The 10,459-nt window shown below is 42.0% G+C and overlaps 1 long non-coding RNA gene across 2 annotated transcripts; it reads right to left on the minus strand.

The window, feature by feature from the left end:
- Positions 1-612: 612 nt before the first annotated feature.
- LOC131534647 (uncharacterized) lies at positions 613-4,184 on the minus strand. 2 transcript variants are annotated; one of them, XR_009269403.1, is made up of 5 exons: positions 3,961-4,184; positions 3,505-3,567; positions 3,205-3,322; positions 3,041-3,095; positions 613-1,200 (listed from the first exon to the last, which is right to left on the minus strand). It is a non-coding gene; the product is annotated as an uncharacterized LOC131534647 (long non-coding RNA). The 2 variants fall into 2 exon arrangements; XR_009269402.1 differs by having other exon boundaries at positions 3,205-4,184.
- Between the last annotated feature and the right edge of the window lie 6,275 nt (positions 4,185-10,459).

Consider the following 10,459-nt stretch of genomic DNA (forward strand, 5'->3'; position numbering starts at 1 on the left):
TGGACAGTAGACATTTGCCACATCCAGGACATGCGGTTGCAGTTGCAAACCATAGTAATAATACAGATAATCAAATACAGCAAACAATCAGATACAGCATTAAACCACACTGTAAAAACTAAAGGTTCCTGGAGGCACCTTTTGGGGTTCTTCACTTTGCCACTGTGGCGGAACCCTCTGTAGAGCCTCTAGGCCAGTGGTTCTCACTTCCAGTCCTGGGGGCCCCCTGCTCTGCACATTTTGCATGTCTCCCTTACTTAACACACCTGATTAAGATCATCAGCTTGTTAGTTCAGTTTATGCATCTCTCTCTAACAAGCTGATGATCTCAATCAGGTGTGTTAAGTAAGGGAGACATGCTAAATGTGCAGAGCAGGGGGCCCCCAGGACTGGAATTGAGAACCACTGCTCTAGGCACCCTTTAAAAAGGGGTGGTTCTCTGAGGAACTTTTAACGGTTCCTGGAGGAACCCTTTTATTAAGAATGGTCAGGAACCACCTTGGTGCTTCGAGGCACCCTTTCTCAATTTCAGTTCTTTAATATTTGTTCCCCTCTCCCTCCCTCTAGTTTATTGTTCCTGCTATTGACATTTAATTATTTTAATAAACAAACAGAAAAACTAAAATGAATACATATCAAACATTGTTTATTGATTAACAACAACAATATCCATAGAAGTTTCAAATAAATAATCAATACTGCACATCACAATCAAATTCATGGGAACACCAGTGTTAATATTGTTATAAATAAAAATAAAACTTACACTTTGACAAAACCATAAACAAATAAATGTGACTCAAATATCTTAGAACTTTAAAACAATCATACCTCAAAAATAGTACAATTCAAATGAGCAAATTTAATGTACATCGCAGTCAATGATAACATTCTTTCTTGTTCTAAATGGAGGTCACATATTGGGAAAATTCACACAGGAAATTAAGAAATTGATAAGCCTCAAGACAGCTGTAGGTAGCTTGATGATCTCCTCTTGAATACCCAACAAATAGCAGCAGAAAAATAGTACACTTTGCTGTACGTTTAACAGCTTTTCTGTATAATGTTGAATAGAACAAAGGCACTTATAAGGTGAAATCATGTTGGTAGGTTCGTCAGCAAGTAGCTACTCACCATCAGGAAAATCTGCAGTGCTGCTCTCACCAAATGGGTCTCCATTACCACAGTTAGTGTAAGATTCTGTGTAGTTCGTTGAAAAAGGAGGGATTTACATAAAATTTAATAACAAAATATTGACATTTATTCATTTAGCACATGGTTTTATTCAGAGTATCTTAAAAATTAGTATTTTGTTATATTGGTGTACTGATTAATGGTTGTGGACTAGTTCAATGCAATATCTATTGCAATAACACACAGTGTATGTATATTTGAATGTATTTATGTATGTATGTATGTGTTCGTGTGTATGTATATATACACAGGTGCATCTCAAAAAATTTGTATATCGTGAAAAAGTTTTCTGTAACTTGTTTCAAAAAGTGAAACTTTCAGATATTCTAGATTCATTACATGTAAAGTAAAACATTTCAAAAAAATATTTTTTTTGTTTTAATCTTGATGATTACAGCTTACAGATCACGAAAGCCAAAAATATTTACATTTGAGTTGAATTAAATGACCATCCCTACAGTACAAATTCCGTGTGTCTGCAGCAACACACATTAAAGCCTGAACAATAGGTTGGTGAGCTGTCGAACATGGTTCACTTGGAGCTGTAATGATTTGTTTTGAGACAATAAGATTGATGAATTGAATAGAAATAGCTTTAACTGCAGCAATCCAATACTGGATTTTTGACTTGAGCTGTAATCTCTAATCATCAAAATTAAAACAAACAAAAACTTTTGAAATGTTTTACTTTACATGTAATGAATCTAGAATATATGAAAGTTTCACTTTTTGAAATAAGTTACAAAAAAACACTTTTTCACGATATCCAAATTTTTTTTTTTTTTTTTTTGATGCACCTGTGTGTGTGTGTGTTAGGGATGTAACGATTCACTCAACTCACGATTCGATTCGCGATTTTGATTTCATGATTCGATTCGATTCACGATTTTTTTTAAGAAAATGAGATTTAAGACAAATTATAAATTAAATATGTTCTTTTATTATTGCTTGGACAAAATGCTGCACGTTTCTTTGTGAAATTGAAATATAACACTATAATAATATACTAATATAGCACTTGCATATTATTGCTCTTTTGTTGGTTTTGATTGCTTCTATTGTCCTCATTTGTAAGTCACTTTGGATAAAAGCGTCTGCTAAATAACAAAATGTAAATATAATGTAAATGTAAATAACAACTAAACTGAAATTTTAAAACAAGCCCCAAATCAAATAAATAAGTAACATAAATAAAAGAAATCTCTTCATAAAAACTAAATAAGGCTTTGTCTGTGCTCTTTCCATTTAAAATTAGAGGCAACCACTGCATTTTAATCATGATCCAAACAAAGATGCTGCATACATGCAGCAGGAGCAGTTTTTAACCTAAATTAGACTGTATAATTTCGAAATTTGAAGCAAAAACAGAATGGTATGACTTCAGTTTTGTGAAATTATACATAGAAACAGCAGACGAGCTGAATGAGACGCAGATTCACTCTCTGCCAGCAGGTGGCGCTTTAAGCGTTTCCTTGGTTTCCGCTGTAAACAAAGCAGCGCTGCACTTATGAACTTTAATATGCATTATACAGAGGCAAGATGAGAAGAAAAATACCATCTAAACTTTTCTAAAGACAGTAAGTTCCCCTCAGACATGCATTCATATAAACTACCCTAATTGAATCGCGATTTGTTTCGCATCTCAACCGATTTGAATCGTCACATATTTGAATCGATTTTCAACCGCTCGTGGTTAATCGTTACATCCCTAGTGTGTGTGTGTGTGTATATTATATATATATATATATATATATATATATATATATATATATATATATATATGTGTGTGTGTGTGTGTGTGTGTGTGTGTGTGTGTAAACCTCAAAATGCACAAACTCAGACTTACCTCAGTTAATCATATACAGTCCAGCACAGCAGGATCAGGAGCAAGGCTCGGATTTCTTAGAAGAAAATAAAAGTGGAAAAAAATAAAACATATAAACTATAAGTAATTGAATGTTTTAGATCGGTTTCTGATGTTTCTCCTCAATTGTTCACTTATTTACACACCTTCAAAAGATGAGGTAAGTCCAGAGAGATCACTTTATTGTCAGCCAGCAACAGACATCAGCAGCTCCAGCAGTCCACTACAGAGCCATATTCATGAAACATATGTCTTCATTAACTGCTAAAAAAACAAAAACAAAAGAAAACATGGATAAATTATAAATTCTTTAATTAAATTCAGTGTAACGTTAATATTGTATATAAGACTGGATTCACATATAATTTTGGATTAACGTTAGGCCTCACTCTGAAACACTTTCAGTTATTTCAAAGTAAAAAAAAAAAAAAAATAGGTCTACTTACATTAGTGCTGCTCAGTGAACCCTGTGACATTTTAAGAGAACTCAAGTATGTAACGTACACGTTCTGAGGAGAGAAAAGGACAAAAACAGTTTTTCTTCTGTAAGTTAAATTAATCGAAAAAGATAGTCTACATGTGAAAAATTAGATAGTCTACATGTAACATGGATGGGTAACGATTAACAAACGTAAACGACAACAAATTAGTTCAGAAAAGAACAGAGTTACAATGACTAAAAGAACATAATGAACAAAACTGACTAAAAATCGCCGTTTGTGATTTAATACTCTCCATTTCGCCCCACTAAGTTCATTATGATAGTTAGCATCGCGGCTATTAAATTAGCGGTTAAAATGGTATACAACAAACATTTAAATATAAAAACATACAGTTAAGCGTGTCAGTACAGAAATTTGTGTACAAATAGTAAATCTGTATATTTATTTTGGAGAACTCACCTTTTGTTCGACAGTCCTGCGCTGTGGTTGTTTCTTTGAGGAGAGGAACCGTTAATGATACTTTGTATTTTGTGCTTGTCAGCATTGCCTAGTTACCGTGCACCTGACGAGGTAATCAGAGCAGTACAGGTGTTGCTCGTCTGCACTGCCTATATCTGGCTGGCGTGTTTGTGGGGTATTGTTGGATCGTTGTTGTTCATGTCCTGTCTCGCTCTCTGTCAGTCCTTCTAGTTCCCGAGTTTTCTTCGCCTGGTTGCTGTTCCTTTCCCCCTGGAAAGTGTGGACTATTGGAGCGTTTGCGCTGCCTGAGCTGGAGATTCTGCTTCACCGGATTATCAGCACTTCCTCTGTGGCTGTATTATTGGAGTTGTCTAATAAAGACTTATTATTGACTCGCAATTGGATCTTGAGTTTCTGTACCGTGACAGAACGATCCAGCGAGTACGACAGATTAAAGAGACTTTTTGTCTCACAGTAATTCACGCATGGATCGCCAGGAGGAACAGATGGCAGCCTCTAATCGCGCAGTTCAAGTCCTGGTCTCTCAGGTCTCGGAACTGACCACCCAGCTACAGCGTCTCCAGACTGATTCTGTTCAGCTACCCACTGTGTCTAGTCCACCTCGTCTTCTATCTCGAATCAGGCTGTTCATTTCAACGAACCCCGCCTTCCGCCTCCAGCCTTTTACTCTGGTGAGCCTCAGCAATGCCGTTCTTTCCTTGCCAAATGTTCTCTATACATCTCCTCCAACCATCGTCGTTTCCTACTGAGGAATCGAAAGTAGCGTTTGTCATAACGCTGCTCTCTGGACGGGCGGCTCTTTGGGGAACTACAGTTTGGGAGCAGAGACTTCCCTGTTGTACTTCGTTTCATTCATTCTCGGAAGAGATCAAGAAGGTTTTTGATCGGGCAGTTTCGGGCAGGAGGCGGCTCGTTTTCTGGCGGAGTTAAGGCAGGAAATCGGGCGTCACTGATTACTCCATTGAATTCCGCACCCTGGCGGCGGAGTGCCGTTGGAACTTAGAGGCACAGTGGGATATGTTTTTACATGGACTGGCTGAATATATCAAGGATGAGATCTATTCACTGGAGTTACCCACATCACTGGATGGCTTAATCAGTCTGGCTATTCGAGTGGATACCAGATTGCAGCAGAGAGATCAGCGAGCGCGCCGAGCCACGGCAGCCAATCTGTTGAACCACCTTCCTGTCACCTCCTGCGACACGGACGCCGTCTTCGCCGACCCAGAACCCATGCAGATGGGCAGATCCCGCCTTTCCCCTGGAGGAGAAGTGGAGGAGGCGAAATGAGGGTCTCTGCCTATATTGCGGCGCGGCTGGGCACATCGCAGCGCAGTGTCCCGTAAAAGCCAGAACCCGTCAGTAGGTAAGGGGTTACTGACGGGTGGGATCACATTGACTAAATCCTCTCTTGCTGCTACCCTTCTTTCAGTCAAGTTGCAGTGGTCCTCAGCCACCTATGACTGTCAGGCTTTAATTGACTCTGGTGCTGAGGGTAATTTTTTGGACTCTGACCTGGCTCTTAGACTTAAACTTCCTGTGGTTGCTCTCTCTCAGCCTATTGCGGTCCATGCTCTCAGTGGTCTATCTCTTCCTTCCATCACTCACACTACAGGTCCAGTAAGACTCATCACTTCTGGCAATCACACTGAGATAATTCATTTTCTTTTAACTGACACTCCTGTTACTCCAGTAGTTCTTGGGCATCCCTGGCTTGTGCTTCATAACCCTCATATTAATTGGAGTCAGAATTCTGTTCTTTCTTGGAGTGAGAGTTGTCATGCTGTTTGTTTGTTGTCTGCCTGTCCCTCTGTGTCCTGTTCTCTGTTTCAGGAGGAGCACGGACCTGTCAAAGCGTGCCCAGTGAGTACCTCGATCTGAAGGGAGTGTTCAGTAAGTCTCGGCTGCTTCTCTACCTCCGCATCGTCCCTATGACTGTGCTATAGATTTATTACCAGGTACGTCTCTGCCTAAGGGCAAACTTTATTCACTCTCCGGTCCGGAGAGGGAGGCCATGGAGGAATACATTTCTGATTCTCTGGCAGCCAAGATCATTCGCCCTTCTTCGCCGGCGGGGGCGGGGTTTTTTTTCGTGAAGAAGACGGGTCTCTTCGTCCCTGTATCGACTATCGAGGCTGAACAACATCACGGTGAAGAATACATATCCTTTGCCGTTGATGTCTTCTGCCTTGAGCGTCTGCAGGGGCTTCCTTTTCACGAAACTGGACCTCCGTAACGCTTATCATTTGGTTCGCATAAGGGAGGGATGAATGGAAGACTGCTTTTAATACCCCCAGGGGCACTTTGAATATCGCGTTCTTCCTTTTGGGCTTTCCAATGCTCCCGCAGTCTTCCAGGCACTCGTTAATGATGTGTTGAGAGATATGCTAGATCAGTTCATTTATGTCTACCTGGATGATATTTTCTCATTCTCTCCAGGAACATGTTCAGCACGTCAGGCGAGTGCTTCAGAGGCTGTTAGAGAATGGTCTTTATGTCAAGGCGGAGAAATGCGCTTTTCATGCACAGTCTGTTCCTTTCTTGGGTTACATTGTGTCGGTCGAGGGATGCGCATGGATCCGGACAAGATTCAGGCTGTGGTAGATTGGCCAACTCCAGATTCCCGCAAGGCCCTGCAGAGGTTTCTGGGCTTTGCCAATTTTTACCGGCGTTTTATTCGCAACTTCAGCCAACTAGCCGCTCCTTTGACTGCCTTAACCTCCACCCAGACTCCGTTCAGGTGGTCCTGCGCAGCGAAGGCTGCGTTTGCCAAACTGAAAAGTCGCCGCTTCGGCTCCCATCCTCATCGCCCCTGATCCTTCCGGCAGTTTGTGGTGGAGGTTGACGCGTCAGAGGTGGGGGTTGGTGCCATCCTATCCCAGCGTTCTTCCTCGGACGACAAGGTGCATCCTTGCACGTATTTTTCTCACCGTTTGTCTTCTGCCGAACGTAACTATGATATTGGTAATAGAGAGCTGCTGGCGGTCAAGCTTGCCTTGGAGGAATGGCGTCATTTTGTTAGAAGGTTCGGGGGTTCCTTTTATCGTCTGGATTGATCATAAGAATCTTGAGTACATCAAGTCCGCCAAAAGATTGAACTCTAGGCAGGCCCGGTGGGCTTTATTTTTCGTTCGTTTCGATTTCTCTATTTCTTATTGGCCGGGCTCCAAAAACATCAATCCCGATGCATTGTCCCGTATTTTTGACTATTCGGAGCACCCGTCTTCCGAGCCCATTGTGCCGCAGAAGATTGTTGTTTCTGTAGTCACATGGGACATCGAATCGAGGGTCCGCACGGCTTCTCAAGGGGTAACGCCTCCGCCCGGATGCCCACCAGGTTGTTTGTTTGTGCCAGAGACGTTACGGTCCGATGTCATTCGATGGGGGTGAGTCGTACTATGTTTCTTGTTAAACAGCGGTTCTGGTGGCCGTCTATGGCTCGCGACATACGGTGTTTTGTTTTGGCTTGCTCTGTTTGTGCCATTTCTAAGACTTCCAATCGACCCCCCGCTGGACTCCTTCAGCCGCTGTCAGTTCCTTCGAGACCCTGGTCCCACATTTCATTAGATTTCGTTACAGGTCTCCCGCCTTCTGATGAAAACACGGTAGTTTTGACTGTGTTGGACCAGTTTTCAAGACTACTCATTTTATTGCTCTGCCTAAATTACCTTCTGCCAGAGAGACGGCGGTTGCTGTCATTGACCACGTTTTTCACATTCATGGCCTCCCGACAGATGTGGTCTCTGACAGGGGGCCTCAGTTTGTCTCTAAATTTTGGAGAGTTTTGTCATTTGTTGGGGCGACTGTTAGTCTTTCTTCTGGGTTTCATCCCCAGAGTAATGGTCAGACAGAGAGAGCCAACCAAGATCTAGAACGTATGTTGCGATGTTTGGTCTCCCAGAATCCGTCCTCTTGGAGCCAGCAGCTCTCATGGGTTGAGTACGCACAACTCATTACCAGTGTCTGCCACGGGCCTATCTCCGTTTGAGTGTAGTTTAGGGTACCAGCCACCTATTTTTCCCAGTCTGGAATCCAGTTGCGGTTCCCTCTGCCCACGCATTTGTCCAGAGGTGTCGTCGCACCTGGAGCAGGGCCAGACAGACCCTCCTCCAGGTGGGGCACGCACCAAGGCCAAGGCTGATCGCCACGGTTAAGGCCTCCCGTCTATGTCGCCGGTCAAAAGTGTGGCTTTCATCTAAGAACATTCCTCTCCGTACCGTTTGTAATAAACTTGCTCCTAAATTCATTGGCCCGTTTACTGTCACCAAGATCATTAGTCGGTGGCAGTCCGTCTTAAACTTCCTCCGCGTACAGGAGGATTCATCCCGTTTTCATGTTTCCAAATTAAAGCCCGTTTTCATGCTACCATTAATCCGCAAACCCCGGTTCCTCCACCGCCGCGACTCGTAGATGGGGAACCTGTTTATTCGGTAAATCGTATTCTGGACTCTAGGCGGAGGGGACGTGGATTCCAGTACTTGGTGGACTGGGAGGGTTACGGTCCTGAGGAGAGGAGTTGGGTGCCTGCTAGAGACATATTGGATCATTCCCTTATCGATGATTACAATCGTCAGGTAAGTTCCTCTGGGAGCGCCAGGAGGCGCTCTTAGGCCACATTTACACTGCATGGTTCAAGTGACCCAATTCCGGGTTTTTTTGTTTTTGTTTTTTTTTCCTCCTCCCATGTGGCACAGATCGGATATGGCCCACGACCGTGTAAGCAGGAAAAAATCACATGGATTCCGATATTCTCCGATCGGTTTCAGGCCTCATTCATATGTGGAAATAAATCAGATTTGAATCGGATACGTGCATTTGCGCCTGCCGTGTAAGCGGTCAGATCGGATATTGCCCTGTAAATGTGACTCCTGCGTCATTGAAAAGTGAGGTTTTTGAAACATTTCGCGGTACAGACATACCTGTAAAAAATGAAACATCTCTAGTTGAGTAGCAGAGTATTAATTTCGTTTGTTTGTGTTAAATAAAAGGCGATTTGATGCTGAAATGTGTTGCTTTTGAAACACGCTGAGTGCTAGTTGCTGCTGTTGTTAGTGATGACAGCTCGTGCTCAGACGAGCGCTTCAGTCCCGTTCGTTCCATTGAAACCACAAAATAAAATGCACACAAACATGTCCCTGCCTTTGATATACAATCACTGAACGCATTTAGTTTTAATTACTAAAAACACACAGACGATGTGACATGCTTAATATCTACCACCTGAGTATTATTCCACTCGCAAGCTTTCAGCGGAGCTGCGTACATCACTGTCCTTAAGAATTTGTACTAGGATATAGAATTATTTTGATGTATAGATGCGTTTCTATATGAATTCCATGTCAATAAATTAAACTTAATGTACCATTCAAATTGATTTGTGATGTCATATATGCCATTTTTGGCTTGTTTCACCAAGTGCAGTGTAAAAGGCACACATCGGATACGAGTCACTTTTAAAAGAAATGTAAGCACGTCGTCCAAAAAATCGGATATAGTCACAAAATCGGAATTGGTCATCAAGACCTGCAGTGTAAATGCAGCCTTAGAGGAAGGGGTACTGTCATGGTTCATGGGTCTGTGTGCTCATTCTGTGTGTGTGTGGCTCTGCTCGTTGTGCTTGTCAGCGTTGCCTAGTTACCGTGCACCTGACGAGGTAATCAGAGCAGTACAGGTGTTGCTCGTCTGCACTGCCTATATCTGGCTGGCGTGTTTGTGGGGTATTGTTGGATCGTTGTTCATGTCCTGTCTCGCTCTCTGTCAGTCCTTCTAGTTCCCGAGTTTTCTTCGCCTGGTTGCTGTTCCTTTCCCCCTGGAAAGTGTGGACTATTGGAGCGTTTGCGCTGCCTGAGCTGGAGATTCTGCTTCACCGGATTATCCGCACTTCCTCTGTGGCTGTATTATTGGAGTTGTCTAATAAAGACTTATTATTGACTCGCAATTGGATCTTGAGTTTCTGTACCGTGACAGTTTGCTTTAAAGTTTCAGGAAAACAATATCTACCTTCAAATAATTTTACATTTGTTTCTAAACTAAAAACTATTTTTCAGTTATTGCAGTATTTAAGTTATACAACAAAGGTATTTAAAATCCAACAAATGGAGGCATAAAAGTGCAATCTGACAAAGAAATAAAGAAAATAATCTGTAATACCATGGTGTAGCCACTGCCTGTATGGCCTTGTGTGTGTATATTCCCTATTGCTGAAAACAGTGTTTTCAGACATAATTTTTAGATATATGTGGCTGATTTGTAGATTTTGCATGTCCCTTTTTTTTGACAATTTGTAAGACTATTTAGTCTTTTCTAATCATGCCCAAGTTTTTTGTTTTCACATGCCAAGTGCCACAAAAGTGATTACGTTCCATACCATTCCAAAAAAGTAAATAATAACAATAATAATAATAATCAGTCCTATTTCATTTCTGTCACATGAATCTCTGGGTTCCTCCAGATGCTGGCTTATACAAGTCAGAGCTTC

Source organism: Onychostoma macrolepis, chromosome 25, assembly GCF_012432095.1.
Source record: "Onychostoma macrolepis isolate SWU-2019 chromosome 25, ASM1243209v1, whole genome shotgun sequence".
Lineage (NCBI taxonomy): Eukaryota > Metazoa > Chordata > Actinopteri > Cypriniformes > Cyprinidae > Onychostoma > Onychostoma macrolepis.